At 51.5% G+C, this 16,160-nt stretch overlaps 1 pseudogene; it reads left to right on the plus strand.

The window, feature by feature from the left end:
* The first annotated feature begins 9,939 nt into the window (after positions 1-9,939).
* On the plus strand, positions 9,940-11,016 carry LOC142856770 (large ribosomal subunit protein eL28 pseudogene; annotated as a pseudogene).
* The last annotated feature ends 5,144 nt before the right edge of the window (positions 11,017-16,160 follow it).

The raw sequence follows: 16,160 nt of genomic DNA on the forward strand, positions 1-16,160 counted from the left end.
GCTCCTTGCTACACACTTTAGTCAGGATCCAGAACGCTGCAATCAACTTTGTGGAAGGCAGACTGAAGGCGTGGTTAGCGAGAGCATCATTTTACAGTCCTGAGGAACGGATGGAAAAGGGTCTTAAGTAAAACCCTTACAGCGATCCTCCATCCCTTACCCTGCCTGGGTTTAGAGTGGGCCCTTCAGGTGTCCCTAAGTCCCAAGGGAAACCAAGGCCCTCAAAGTCAGCAGTCCAGGGTGACAGCTTGTGACAGTAGTGGCTTAGCATCTAATGGAGGGGCTTCCTCCCCGAGCAGCAGCATTGCTACAGCTGCTGGAGGCAGAAGGTCAGAATGGTTGCTGGTCAGCTGCAGTAACTGCTTCTCTCAGCCCCTGGACCCTCCCTGGGCTCGAGACACTGTGGCAGGAGCAGTCCCTTGGTCTCTCCTGTCACCGCCCTGGTCACCTGTGCTCATGGCTAGGTCCCTGCGCATTTGTGTGCTGTGAAGTTCCAGAACCCTTCTGCCTCCTCTCAGGGCTGCCTTGGGAGAAAATGGATGCTATTGCCCATTTTTCTCCTAGTTCCTCCTTTCTCCAGCTGAGTGCCTCCAACCTCAACCCTGCCAAGGCGAGCCCAGGAGACCCCACTGCTAGAGACACCACTTCTGAAGACCTCACTGCGCGAGAGCCCACTCCTGAGAGGCTCATTGCTGCTGGAGACTCTGCTGCTAATATCCCCTTGGTGTTCTCTCTGCAGGCACACGCTACTAAGATGTCTGAGTCCAGTCGAGTGCGCTTAGGAAAGGTATGTGGGGGTCAGTATGGTAACGACTTGTTTCTGCACACAGAGGTCTCCCTGGGACCATGCAGGCTCCTCCCTGAGGACCTCTCCTTAGTGGTGTTAGCCTAGGCTCTTGTGAGCCTAGGAGGCACAGGACTCATAATTGGGGTCATCTCGGGCCTCAGACACACTGTATGTAGACAGGCCTACTCAGGGACAATTTTGGCAACAAGTTTCAGCTTCTTCTAGATGGGATGTGAGCTCTCACTGTGCTACTGCCCGGGGCATTCCAAGGAGGCACTGGTGCCTGTCTCGGGGGTGGGGCAATGCCCACCTCCAGCAGATTCAAGGAGCTCACTGGTTTCTTTGGTCTACCATGGTATTCTTTCAAGTTCCCTGCCATTTGATAAAGGGCCATCCTTTCAATCCCTCTAAGCTAAGATTCATACCTATCACCTGCAGTCGGACTTTTTTGGAAGGCCACCAGCTCATAAAACAACACAGAGACTTCTTATTAATTATGAAAGCTCGGTCTTAGCTTAGGCTTGTTCCTAACTAGTTCTCAAAGCTTAAATTAACCCATATTTTTAATCTGTGTTCTCTCACGGGGCTCAGTTACCTTTACTCCGCATTCCCCCTCCAGCTTCCTCAACCGACTCAGCCTTTCTTCCTCCCAGAACTCTCTCAGTCCAGAAGTCCCCGCTAGACCTCCTGCTTAGCAACTGGCCATTTAGCTTCTTATTAAACCAATCGGTCACAGTGACACATCCTCACACAGCGTAAAGGAATATTCCACAACAGCCACCTCACAGTTTGGAGGCTGAAATGACAGAAAGACAGTTAGCATGTGGGCAAAGCCTTGGGAGCCAGGAGCTCTCAGCAGCTGAGGGGCGGGCTCTCCACAGCACCAGCTGTCCTGGGGCCTCCTGCTGCCTCCTGAAGAGTCACCACTTCAGTTCTAGAAAGAGAACCACCACGTCTAGGACAGTCGCGGCTGGGACGTGAAGGGCATTTGCACCTTGGCTTCATGTTCATGAGAGTCCCGTCCTCCAGGCAGAGACCTTCGTCAGTTCCTCTGGATCCCCCACTTTCCCATCTCCAGACCGTGCAAGATAAAGTCTGAGCAAGACCAGAGGAACTGAGGATGGGGGAGCCAGGGAACCCTCCCTGTGCCTGGTACTGCTCTCCGCGTGAGCCCTTATCTGTATGGCTCTGACGTGACATAAAGGCATTTATCCATCCTGCCAAGAGGGATGAGGAGAAGGGACTTGGAGACATGCCTGAAAAACAAGACATGCCTGGCCAAGATCTGAGTATGGGAACCTAAAACTGGTTTGTCTCCTTGTTCCCACTCTGCCTTGACACCAACGCTCTTCCTGCAGGGTTCTGTGCCCTGTTCTCCCCTGGTGGGTGGCCTAGGTCCCGGAAGGCCAGAGGCCTGTGCTGGGGCTGTGCTTCTGGTCTGGACATGGAGATGATCAAGCCAGGAGCTGCTATCTGCTGTCATCTCCCATAGTGACTATAGGATTCCCAGAATGCCTCGTTCATCCTGGCGACCACCTGATCCTAATTTTCTTCACGGCAGACTCTAAACTAGGTCACTGTCTCTTGGGAGTTGGCTCTGGCCAGGAGGCTAGGTCAAAACAAGTAGAGGAGTCCCAGGGTCTTGAGCAGCGAAGAGGTGAGACAATGTCTCCGGAGGGACAAGACATCACCATCCCAGACTCCTAACCTGTCCATCTGCCACCCTTCCATCCCTCTTGTGGACTCCAGCCAGGGCCTGAGAATGGCAGGCACAGGGCCTCCCTGACCTTTCTGCTCACCTATCCTGAGGTCATCTTCAGGTAGACAAGGACCTCAGGCTATGTGCTTGTACAGGACACGAACTTAACCTGCCTGATCTACCCGTGTGTCTAGTTCAGCTGAGAGGCCTCTGGCTAGGATGGCCTCCGGCAGACACGTATCAGGGCCTGGCCAGCCCCTTTCCCTCCATGCTTTCACCAGTAGCTCCTCCTGCTTCTTGCTGAGCTCAATCTTGTTTCCTCCCCACACCTGAGTTCCCTTGGTGCCAACTGCCCCTAAGCCAGTGTTGGAGCTGCCCTCCCTCTCTCAAATGTACTCTAACCCAGCTCCTGCCCAAGCCTAGCTGCCGGATGACGATAGCTTTTCTGTCTTCAAGCTGGCTTCTTAAAACCATGAGAACAGGCTACAGAACCCCCTGCTGGTGGAGAGCGCTGGATTATGGTCTTTGCTGTGTGGCCAAGGGTAAGTTACCTGACCTCTCTGGCTTTGGTTTTGAACAATCGTGATGTTATCAATATGTTGCTCCATTGCTTTGTGAACACCAAGCAAGTTAGTTTATGTAAAATCACCCAGCATCCTACCGCTCACATATCCCAATGAGAGCCGATGATCCATGAGATACCTCCTTCCCAGGCCAACCCCACTGTCAGGTTTTTCCTCGGCTCTGCTCTGCCCCCTTGTTGGTGTGTTCTCCTGCCCTTAACAGGCTGCTCTGAGGGATAAAGACTGGTAAAACTGAAAACACTTCTCTGCTCTTTGCTCCTCTGTCTCCCTTTCCCTGTTAAGCATCCGAATGAGCCTGTTCGGGTTCACGAAGATCCTCTTGTCGTCTTGACAGAGTACTGTGTTGTCTGGGTGCCCTGGTGCTCTCCTGTACCCAGCATCCTGCCTAGGGTGCTATGAAACCTGATTGGAGGTTCCCAGATGTCCTTCTGCTGGCAGGATCTGACTTCTTCATGTATTGGTCTCATGGCTGTCCTAACTGGCAGAGGTCCATGGGATGCTACAGGTGCTGGACGAGCCAGGGTGGGGACATGGCTCCCACCTGCCTGTCTCAGGCCTCTCACCTGGGGATGCAGGCACTGTGTGTGAAGGATGCAGCCTTCCTGAGACCTTGGGCCCTGGTGGAGGGGGACGTGACAAGTCTGTGGTCTGAAGATGACAGGTGGCTGGTGTGTTCTTGGCGCAGCTATGAAAGGGACCCTTGAAGAGTCACCTTTGTCTCTGGTCCTTAGGTGCTCTGTAGCTTTTTCTTTTTCTTTCTTTTTTTTTAAATATTTATTTATTCATTTATTATGTATACAGTGTTCTGTCTGCATGTGCACCTGCAGGCCAGAAGAGGGCACCAGATCTCATTACAGATGGTTGTGAGCCACCATGTGGTTGCTGGGAATTGAACTCAGGACCTCTGGAAGAACAGCCAGTGCTCTTGACCTGTGAGCCATCTCTCTAACATGGAACTTGGGTCTTTTTTTTTTTTTTTTTTTTTTGATTTTCGAGACAGGGTTTCTCTGTAGCTTTGGAGCCTGTCCTGGAACTAACTCTTGTAGACCAGGCTGGCCTCGAACTCACAAAGATCCTCCTGCCTCTGCCTCCCAAGTGCTGGGATTAAAGGCGTGCGCCACCACCGCCCAGCTTGGAACTTGGGTCTTTATGTCTGGGTGTCTCCCTGAATTCTGGCACTCCCACTTTCGCTCTGCTGAATCTAGCCCCATCCTGGCAATTAAGGGTTTTCTATTGCATCTTTTGTCTTTTTCTGGCCTTTCAGCCTCCTTTTCCTCTCCACCTCTGAGCGAATGGGCACAGCAGCCTTGTGGATGTGCTGCCGGCAGCGGGTCTCAGGCCCACGCCGGCTCTGTTGCAGGCTTCTGGCTCCATGGACATAGCCGGGCAACAGGTATCAACAAGCGTTCTGACTTCAGCCGGTGGTGTCCAGCGAGTGTTATCTGACTGCAGCCGATGGTTTTGCAGCCAGCTGTGTGTGACTGTGGCTCTGGAGAGACCATGTGTCACGGGACCCTTTGAGGGGGTCAGGTATCCAGTACAGCGCAGCCATCCTCAGCCACGACGGTGCCTGGACAATCACTGCCCAACCTCCCAGACACCAGGTTCCACGGTCCCTACCACCTACCCTGACTGTATGATGGTACTGGAGCTGCCTTTGGGTGGTGACTTGGCGGCAGGAGTCCCTACCTGGGTTTGTGAAGTCCTCAAAGTGTAGGTGACTGAGTTGCCTCAGCGGTTGATGGATAAAGTAGCAACCGCTGTGCTGCCACCAGTGTGCCCATGCCTCGGCCCTGTCCTCCCGTGGACCATCTCAGAGCCTCTCCTGCAGCCCTTAGAGCCTTGTTAGTATAAACATGAAGACAGCTGGGAGACGTCAGTGGTTTGAATGGCTCCCAGGACCCCTCCTAAACATGTAGAGAGTGTCCCTGGGCACTTGTGCTAGACGGTCCCTGCACTAGACATGGCATTTCTGAAGAATCTGTGATTTGTCCGTTCGGAACTTTGGTAAGTCTGCTTCCCAAGGTTGTAGCTTCCCCTCCCCCTCCACGTGTTCCTGTGAAGCAGGGCCTGGGGTCAGGGGTCAGGCTCTGGCCACAGGCCATCTGTCTTGCTGTCCCAGACTTGCCAGTGAGACCTTCTGCCGGCAGGCTCAGGATGTTCTCATAGCAACAGCTGTGAACTTGGGCATGGCCTGGTCCCAGGTCTGGTATGGGGAGGGGTGGGGCTGGAGACCATCACGGGCCCTCCGAGCAGGCGAGCAGGCCGCAGCAGAGATAGAAGGTCCCAGAAGTCAGCGCTGTGCTCACCTGGCTTCTCAGCCCAGGAGTGTGTAAGTGGTGTCCGCCGCGGGGTGGGGGCGGACGGAGGGACGGCGGGGTGCTTGCCATAGCCGCTCCCCGGAGCCTCCCCTCTGTGGCTTTGCGGAATGTCACAGAACTCGCTTATCTCATTCATTCAGATGAGCGCCTCTCTGCATCCTGTTTTTTTTTTATGTCTTAAGAACAGGAAGCAGCAATTGTTTGCAATGTGCGTCAGCACGCCCCTCGCCCTGGCCGTGTCTTGGTGGTGCACGACCTGGTAAAGACCCGTTCCTGCCCACAGGCATGACCCCCTCCTGGCCTGAGACACTTGGAGCAGCGGGGCTCTCTCCACCGTCATGTGACTGCCCAGAGTGTGTACGTGGGAGACTGATCGTGAGGGAGGTTACCGTGAGGGCTTTTGTAGTACACCGGACCACATCCTCCAGAGAGACAAGGCTGTTAGTGCCGCTGGGGTTCGGCATCGGAAAGGACTCACCAGGCGCATAGTGGACCATGGGAAGGAAGCTGCTCTGATGGACTGGGAGGTCGTATGGGAGGAGTGCCTTCAGGCAGTAGCCCAGAGGGTCTGGCGACAGAAAGGAGTTAAGAGGATGGAAGGGGCTTTAGCTTTGATGCCAGGGCCTCTAGGGAGTTAACAGGCACAGCCAGTTCTGTCTTGTCTCTGTAGCGTTTGCCAAGGCCTCCTCCGGCAGATGTTGGACTGGCCATGGTTGGCAGGGTACAAAGGGAAGTGGCAAGACCCCTTAGAAAGGTAAGGAGCTGGGTGATGGTGGCACACACCTTTAATCTCAGCACTGGGGAGGCAGAGGTAGGTGGATCTCCGTGAGTTCAAGATGAGCCTGGTCCACATAGTCAAACCCTGTCTCAAAACAAAACCAAAAAGGGAAAAGACACACTTAACAACATACATAAGTACAAGAACACACACATGTCCACATGCACACATGGATGCTCACACCTGCATACATTCAAATGTGTATATGTAGACCAAGTGTATGTCTTGTTGTTTTCATGGAAATGGTGTATGCTCTATCAATTTCAAAATTAGGAACTTTTTTAGATAATATGGTGTGGCCTTTACTTTCTAATTTTTCAATTTTTAAATATTTCTTTATTCATTTGTGTGTGCATATATGTGGGCATGCATGCCATGGCACACATGTAGAGGTCAGAGGACAGCTTGTGGGAGTCGGGTCTCTTCTACTGTGTGGGTGCCAGGGATCAAACTCAGGTAGTCAGTCCCAGTGGCAACTGCCTTCACCTGCTGAGTCCTCTTGCTGGTTTAGGTCACTTAACATTTTAATAATGTTTTATGATTTTGTACATAAACTTCTTATACCAGGTCACCACCAGGGAATCGTATGTTTTCATACCATTAAGTGAGGTAGCAATTGGTTTTCAATAGTGGCCTTGGGTAAAACATGTGTGTCAAACTTATTAGTTCTAATTTACCTTTAGATTCTTCGTGGCTTTCTGCATAAAATTAATCTGTTGTCAGTAACTCAAATGGAATCCATGTGTAGGGTGTATTTTTGCATTCTACAGCCCAGCTTAGGTCAGGGCCCTGTTCTGGTTTCAGTTATTTCCTAGCTCATGGGAAAGTGGATTTCATTTGTTTGGTTGGTTTGGTTTTTGAGACAGGGCTTCTCTGTGTAACAGCCCTAGCTGTCCTGGAACTAGCTCTTGTAGACCAGGCTGGCCTTGAACTCACAGAGATCTGCCTGCCTCTGCCTCCCCAGTGCTGGGATCAAAGGCATGCGCCACAACCACCCAACTTGCAGAAGTGGATTTTTAAAACTATATTACACTTTATTAAGTTATGGTGTGTGTGTGTGTGTGTGTGTGTGTGAGAGAGAGAGAGAGAGAGAGAGAGAGAGAGAGAGAGAGAGAGAGGAGAACCACTTTTAGGAGTTGGTTCTATTATCATAACGTAATTCTCAGGTTGGGCAGCTAGTGCCTTTACCATCTTGCCTGCACCAGAAGTGGATTTTACGAATTGCTTTTCTGCATCTGATGAGCATCCCGTGGTTTTGCTCCTTTACTGCATTGTGGGCTAAAGTCACTGAGGACTTCACATCATTGAATTGGCCTGGCTTTCTGGCACAGATCCCATGCATTGTATCTTTACTGGTGCCTGTGTGAGGTCTAGAATGGGAGAGAGCAGAGGGGAGCGGGAGTGTTGTGCTACAGTGCTTTCATCAGGAGGGTGGGCCCCGCCCGCCACCCCGCAGCACCCTGCCCAGAGCACCCTGACCTGCAGCACCCTGCCTTGAAGCACCCTCCGCAGAAACACCCTCCACAGAAGCACCCTGCCCAGAAGCACCCTGCCCAGAAGCACCCTCCACAGAAGCACCCTCCCCAGAAGCACCCTGCCCTGAAGCACCCTCCCCAGAAGCACCCTTCCCAGAAGCACCCTCCCCAGAAGCACCCTGCCCCGAAGCAAGCCATAGCTCAGTGGTCTCTGCTGGGTTGGTTGGAGTAGAAGATCTATCCCTACTGGTAGCCAGTCACAAGTCCTGAGAGCATCAACCTGGACCGAACAACAGAGTAGATTGGCGCCTTCAGAGGTGGATAACAGTTCTGTGGTCAGTTGTCCAAGCGCTGGAAGGACTTAGTTCCTTGTCATTGGCACAGATCTCCTACTCATGTTTAATGCAACGTAATAGCTTCCTGCAGGTAAGTAGAACAGTAGCTGCCTACTGTCCGGAGCAGTGATGCGTGCTAGCAGGCTCTTCAGTGACCATAGAGCAACATATGCTACTAACTGAAGGTGGCGCGTGGAGAAGCCAGACAACAGAGGTGCCTGACAGGAAGCAGACTGCCTTGCAGATGCCAGTCAGGTGAGACAGGCCCTGTGGTACACAGACGATTCTGGCAGTTGATGGAGCATTGGGGTTTGCGAGGTGTGGTGCCTTGAGCACTTACAAAGCGGAAGTGAACATAGAGTGACCAGGCCTCTGGGTGGGTTCAGACCCTTGAGAAGGAGCACCCTAAGAGCAGAGGCCTTACTCAGCCTGCTGCAGATGGGGTTCCAGAACCCCAATATAAGAGAGATGGAAAGCTGGACTTTGGAGAGTTCCTAAGAGACATTGCCATGTAGGGAAAGAACAGCCTGGGCTCAGAGAACCCCTTGGCTTTCCTCTCTGAGATGGAGGGCGCTGGGGTGAAGGTCAGGGTGTTTTGAATGCTGATGGCAATGAGTGAAGGATTGGTTCAGGGTTATGGTCAGGGTCATCTTTAGGAAGAGTGTCAGGGCATGTTAGGATATTCTGATGGAAGTCAAGAGGAAGAGGAACTGGAATTTGGGGAGAAGCTGGGCAGAAGCAGTGAAACTTGGAAACATGGGGGTCTGGTTAGGTGTGGTGTGTTCCTCAGGGTTGGGGACAGCAGTAGAAACTGGGGTTCACGGTGGTGTTCCAACTATAGAATTCCTGGTGTGGTGTCCTCGCCTAAGAACATCCTAGCCCTGAATGTTGGCTGCTGCCGTCAGGAAAGGAAGGGTTTTACTTGTTTTGTTTTGTTGGTTGGTTGGTTGGTTTGGTTTGGTTTGGTTTGGTTTGGTTTGGGTTTTTTTTTTTTGGTGGGTTTTTTTTGGGGAGGGGGTGTTTGGTTGTTTTGTTGTTGTTGTTGTTTGAGACAGAGTTCCTCTGTGTAACAGCCTGGCTGTCCTGGAACTCGCTTTGTAGACTAAGCTGGCCTCAAACTCACAGAGATCTGACTGCCTCTGCCTCCCGAGTGCTGGGATTAAAGGAGCGCACCACCACTTTCCAGCAAGGGTCTTAGTTTTTAACAGATCCCTAGGGTGTCTGACATCAGCCAACCTCAGGGCCCAGGTCCTCTTAGCAGCATATGAACAAAGATTTAGGCCACACAAAGCTGGCCAGCTGTTCAGCTTCCTGGGGAGAGGTGTCCAGGATCCATGGTGTCACCGTTGAAGAGCAGGCATAGAGTGAGGAGGATCATTTGAGGATGGGTGACCACTAGCGGTCTAGAAGCAAGGAGAGCAGGAATAGCTGGTTGGGCAAGGTCACTAAGCCAGAGCTCAAAAGCACTTTTAGCAAGGCACTAGGGCAGTCATGATAAGGACGGAAGCTGAACTGCTCCAGAATGTGCAGGCTCTAGTGTGTGAGGTCCAGGCCAGCACCAGCATGCTGGTGGAGAAAGGCCAGGAAGGTCTGTGGAGGCCAGACTTGGGGAGGGGCCTGCTGCCCAGCTGGGGGGGGGGGGGGGCGGGACTGGGAGAGATAGCCTGAGGGCAGACTAGATAAGGCACATCACACAGGTTTATTCAAAACAAGGTTAGTTTAGTGTAAGAAACTAAAAGCTGTAACTACCAAAAGAAAGCATTCAAGGCAGCATCATAAGAAAGGACGTTTGCAAAGGACTTTAACTACCTGGGAAATAATACCAAGAATAGACAAACAGGTCGCATGAGATTAAAAAGCTTCCTCACAGCAGAGGAAACAAGAAGAGTAAAGCCTCTTTCCATCTCCAGGCGCCATAGGGAGAGACCTAGGCCACGTCTGAGGGAGAGGGGCCTCGACCATGTGGGCATGTCTGCAATGGGCCGTCATTCCGAACAGCTCCAGTTTCCTGACCCAGAGGAATAAGCAGACTTACAGCACCGCCAGTCCAGTTACCTGAAGGGCCACAACTCCTTCCGCTACAATGGACTGATTCACCGGAAGACCGTGGGAGAGGAGCCCACAGCCAAGGGCATGCGGTGGTCATGAGGTCAGCGAAAACCAGTCTCTTCTTATATGAGGCCCACCATCAACAAAAATGCACGGGCCACTCTCAGCAAGATCAGGCACGTGATCTACAAGAACCAGAACCGCCCTGATCTGTGCATGGCATTTGTCTGCAAGGACAGTGCCGTCCTGCCAAGCCGGAAGCCTGTGTTGGTGAAGAGGAAATGGACTCGCCTGACCAAGAGCTCCTGGGTCCCACACCCAGAAGCAATAAGGGTCCACTGACTTTTTCAACCACCACTACCAAAAAAAGAAGAGGAGGAAACAGGGGGCTGGAGAGATGCCTCAGCAGTTAAGAAAGCGTACTGCTCTTGCAGAGGACCAGGGTTCAGTTCCTAGCACCCAAGGCAGGTGGCCCACAATCTCCTTTAACTCTGGATCCAGAGAATTGAATATCCTTTTCTGGTCTCCACAGGTCCTACACACATACTCAAACCACAGACACACGCATACATAGACACATAACTAAAAGAAAAAATAAAGAGTAAAGGATAGAAAAATAATCTTTGGCAACTAAACACCTGATAGGAAAGGAGTGAAAAATTAAACAAAAAAAATCAATAAATGACCAAATTTATTGAAAACCGTTCTCAAAAGAAGAGATAAAATGGCTAATAAATACATGAAAAATATTCAACGTCCTTAGCCATTGGAAAATACAAACCTGGCCTGCATTGAGAGTCACCCCACCCCAGTCCTAATGTTATCATCAGTAAAATGAACAGTAACAAACAGCAGCTAGGATGAGGGAGGAAGAATCCATCATACACTGTTCATAGAAATGTCAACTAGGGCTGGAGAGATGGCTCAAATGGTTAAGGGTACTGGCTGTTCTTCCAAAGGACCAGGGTTCAATTCCCAGGACCACAGGCAGCTCACAACTGTCTGTAACTCCAGTTCCAGGGGATTTGACACCCTTAGACAGATAGACATGCAAGCAAAACCCCAAAGCTTATAAAGTAAATAAATCTTTTTAAAAAAAATGTTAGCTAAATGCCACTATAGAGATTAATTTAGAGTGTTGACACAGAGAACAATTAGAAGGGACAGAAGGGATTTTGGTTTGTTTATTTTTTGTTTGGTTTGGTTTTGGCTTTTGGTTTTTCAAGTCAGGGTTTCTCTGTGGTGATGTGGGATTCCCCTCTGTATGCTGTGAATACCATTGGTTAATAAAGAAGCTGCTTTGGGCCTACTGCAGCACAGAATAGGGCAGGGTGGGAATTCCAAGCCGAGATAGAGGAGAAAAGAAGGCAGAGTCTGGGAGAAGCCATGTAACTGTCACAGGAGACAGATGCCGGATGGAACCTTACCGGTAAGCCTCAACCACGTGGTGAAACACATCTTAATAAAAATGGATTAATTTAAGATACAAGAGTTAGCCAGGAATAAGCCTAAGCTATTGACAGTGTTGTAATTAATGCATTCTGTGTGATTATTTCGGGTCTGGGTGGCAGGGAATGAACTAGCAGTCTCTGCCTACAGATGGGTTTTTGGTTTGTTTGTTTTTTTGTTTGGTTTGGTTTTTTTGTTTTTCAAGACAGGATTTCTCTGTGTAACAGCCCTGGCTGTCCTGGAACGTGCTCTGTAGACCAGGCTGGCCTCAAACTCAGGAGTTCCTCCTGCCTCTGCCTCCCGAGTGCTGGGATTAAAGACATGCACCACCACTGCCCAGCTTTACTTTAGTGATTTTAGGCATTTGTTTCCTGCGCACATTCTCCGTTGACATCCTGTAGTCCCATATTCTCTGAACACTTCTTGGTCTGTTTTTTAATTGACATGTTCACTGGTGGCATAGGCCAGGGTGTCCTTGTCAGTGGTTTAAGGACGTTTTTGTGCTTTGCTTCTACAAATAATTAGCACTAGAGACTGTACAGCTGGAGCCTCCTGCTCACTCATGTTGGATCCAGAAAGCCCCACTCCTCTCTCCAAACCCCACCCTCTCAGAGAATCTCCAACAAAGGTGCCAAACAGCCCAGTTCTGCATCCTTAGTGGCTAGAGCAGCTCCTCCTTTGCAGTTGCCAGCCATACAAGACTCTGCCTAAAGTGGTCAGCTTTTTACCATACTTGGGCACAAACCCAGCTTGTGGAGGACACATCACCACCCCTCACCTGCATAATATATAAGCTCCCAGCTTTAGTTCGGTCACGTGACTTCTCCAGCTCTGATATCTGGGACTGGAGGACTCACCTAGGAGTTGCTTTGTTCAAATATATCTGTTCTCTTGCTTTTTCAATTTGGTTTGATCTGACTTATTGCATCAGCAGAGATACCTATTATTGTGCTATAGAAAACTGATGTGGGATTCCCCTCTGTATGCTGTGAATACGTTTTATTACCATTGGTTAATAAAGAAGCCTATGACAGGGCAGGATAGAGCAAGGGGGGAATCCAAGCAGAGATAGAGGAGGAAAGAATATGGAGCCAGGCAGATGCCATGTAGCCTCCCAAGAAGCAAGAGGTAACAAATCACGAGCCTCATGGTAAAATATAAAATAATAGAAATGGGTTCATTTAAGATGTAAGAGTTAGTTAATAAGAAGCCTGAGCAAAAGAAGCCAAAGAGTAACTTATATTAGATCTCAGAGTGGTCATTTCATAAGTGGCTGCAGAAACTAGTGAGTGAGACCCAGTGGGTGGAGAGAAACCAGTCCGGGGGACCAGAAGAACAGAGAATATTCTCAGATACATCATTAGAGATGATTTCCGAGACCCCATGTGCAAATGGTATTTCGTGTCCCGCAGTGACATGAATCCATGCTTAGTGTGGTTTCCTTTGATTCCCGGAGTACAGATAGACAGACAAGCTTCCCTTCTGCCCTCCTGGGTATCCTCTGAAGGGTCCTAGGTGCTCCTCCGTGTGTACTACCCATGAGTCAGCCCCTCCAGACAGCCTTGGAGTCTCGGCCACGCTCGTGTTGTCTTGTCTAGGTTCCTTTCCTGACATGCGGCAGCTATGCTAAGCACTGTTGGGTGGTTCCTGAAGTCTGTTTTGCAGTCAAGATTGCAGTAGTTTTAAAGTAACCTTAAAGCCTCTTGGAGTGTCCTTTGAAAGCACTGTCCCCACTGTGGGCCCTGGGGACTACCTTCCCAGTAGTGAATGTGTGACATCTGTGCCAAGGACAGCCTAGCTGACGTGGGTAGGGCAGGTCTTCTTGCCCCTGAGCAGCCAGATCCTGCTTGCATGCAAAGCATGCTTAGAGAAGGTCTTTGGTGAAGGTAGGCGACATCAGAAATCCAGATGAAGAAATTCATTCCCAGGCAAGAGTTTCAGGCCTTGCCAAGTCCTAAGAGGCAACTAGAGATCAGAAACGAGAGAGGCAAGGAGTGGCCCTGAAGCCTGGGAGTCTGAGCAGTCAAGATGCCTCTTTGATAGTCACATCCAACCTGGAGCCCCGTCCTGCAACCATTGGCTCAGGGGCAAGTTTGTGGCCTAGGTTTGACTGCCAGTGGGACTCTGGGGAAACCACCAGGGACTCTGTGGTACCTCATTAGACCAGAGTAAGGGGACATCCGAGCTGGGAGGAGGCATGTCCCCTCCACAGTGGTCTCAGGAACCGTGCTAAGCTGTTTCTGTCCCAGGACTAGAGTGGCCTTCTTCCAGCTGGTTCCCTCCTTTGTGTGCTGAGTGACTTACCAATGGGCCACTAGCTCTCTGTAATAGGGACATGGCTCGGCTTGCGGTAGGGATACAAAAACCCTGAGAGCTCAGCAGTCCAGGGCCCTGAGTGCTGCTAGATGCCAGAACTATCTCGCCATCTTCTGGGAGGTTCAGTTCCTTCTTTAGTGTGTGGTATAAAAGTAAATAAATAAATGCCTAGAGTAAGCGGAAGGAACAGTTTACACCTATAATAGGTAAGACCACAAAGCTTGTGTCTCCTAGGAAGTATCCCCTAGGTGTAGCTGGGGTGTGAAAATTTTACCAGATGTGTTCCCAGTGCCTAGGCATGGACTTTGTTCTTTAGACACTCAGCACCAATTTGTTGAGGTGCAGAGAGGATTAAACATGTATAGTTGCAAGGACAATCTGACAGGCCAGCACAGCACAAAATCTTCCTAGACTTTTCCTTATCCATGAGTAAAAGGTGCCCGTTGTTGCTCACCTTGCCACCTTGTTCCTATATCCTGGAAGGTGGAGCCATACCTGCTCTGGAAGGGCTGGGCTGCAGCATGCAGGTCCCTGCTGCTGGTCTCAGAGCTGGGCTGCAGCATGCAGATCCATACTGCTGGTCTTAGAGCTGGGCTGCAGCATGCAGGTCCCAGCTGCTGGTCGCAGAGCTGGGCTGCAGCATGCAGGTCCATACTGCTGGTCTCAGAGCTAGGCTGCAGCATGCAGGTCCCTGCTGCTGGTCTCAGAGCTGGGCTGCAGCATGCAGGTCCATACTGCTGGTCTCAGAGCTGGGCTGCAGCATGCAGGTCCATACTGCTGGTCTCAGAGCTGGGCTGCAGCATGCAGGTCCATACTGCTGGTCTCAGAGCTGGGCTGCAGCATGCAGGTCCATACTGCTGGTCTCAGAGCTGGGCTGCAGCATGCAGGTCCATACTGCTGGTCTCAGAGCTGGGCTGCAGCATGCAGGTCCATACTGCTGGTCTCAGAGCTGGGCTATAGCATGCAGGTCCCTGCTGCTGGTCTCAGAGCTGAGCTGCAGCATGCAGGTCCATACTGCTGGTCTCAGAGCTGGGCTGCAGCATGCAGGTCCATACTGCTGGTCTCAGAGCTGGGCTGCAGCATGCAGGTCCCTGCTGCTGGTCTCAGAGCTGGACTGCAGCATGCAGGTCCATACTGCTGGTCTCAGAGCTGGGCTGCAGCATGCAGGTCCATACTGCTGGTCTCAGAGCTGGGCTATAGCATGCAGGTCCCTGCTGCTGGTCTCAGAGCTGGGCTATAGCATGCAGGTCCCTGCTGCTGGTCTCAGAGCTGAGCTGCAGCATGCAGGTCCATACTGCTGGTCTCAGAGCTGGGCTGCAGCATGCAGGTCCCTGCTGCTGGTCTCAGAGCTGGGCTGCAGCATGCAGGTCCCTGCTGCTGGTCTCAGAGCTGGACTGCAGCATGCAGGTCCATACTGCTGGTCTCAGAGCTGGGCTGCAGCATGCAGGTCCATACTGCTGGTCTCAGAGCTAGGCTGCAGCATGCAGGTCCATACTGCTGGTCTCAGAGCTGGGCTGCAGCATGCAGGTCCATACTGCTGGTCTCAGAGCTGGGCTGCAGCATGCAGGTCCATACTGCTGGTCTCAGAGCTGGGCTGCAGCATGCAGGTCCATACTGCTGGTCTCAGAGCTGGGCTATAGCATGCAGGTCCATACTGCTGGTCTCAGAGCTGGGCTGCAGCATGCAGGTCCATATTGCTGGTCTCAGAGCTGGGCTGCAGCATGCAGGTCCATACTGCTGGTCTCAGAGCTGGGCTGCAGCATGCAGGTCCATACTGCTGGTCTCAGAGCTGGGCTGCAGCATGCAGGTCCATACTGCTGGTCTCAGAGCTGGGCTGCAGCATGCAGGTCCCTGCTGCTGGTCTCAGAGCTGGGCTGCAGCATGCAGGTCCATACTGCTGGTCTCAGAGCTGGGCTGCAGCATGCAGGTCCCTGCTGCTGGTCTCAGAGCTGGGCTGCAGCATGCAGGTCCATATTGCTGGTCTCAGAGCTGGGCTGCAGCATGCAGGTCCCTGCAGTTGCCCTCAGAGCTGGGCTGCAGTATGCCCTCTGCTGCTGCTCCAAGAGGAACAAACAACCGCTGCTCCTATCTTGGAAGCATTGACATCCTCCCTGGGCCTGACAAGCAAGTTCCCATGCACTGTAGAAACACCCCCGCTTACATCCTGTGGCGCTGCCTTGAGTTTCTGGTGGGGCATAGAACAGCGCTGTGTCTGTGAATATGTCTACATCCACATAGCTTGCAGTTCTGAGAAATGATCCACCAGAAGCTGTCATGGCTTAGAATAATCTTGGCAGTGGACGTCCACAGCGATAAGGTACAGCCAAGATGTCTGTACAATGCCAGCTGGCTGCATAGACCCTGCTG

The sequence above is a fragment of the Microtus pennsylvanicus genome, chromosome 9, assembly GCF_037038515.1.
Source record: "Microtus pennsylvanicus isolate mMicPen1 chromosome 9, mMicPen1.hap1, whole genome shotgun sequence".
Classification (NCBI taxonomy): domain Eukaryota; kingdom Metazoa; phylum Chordata; class Mammalia; order Rodentia; family Cricetidae; genus Microtus; species Microtus pennsylvanicus.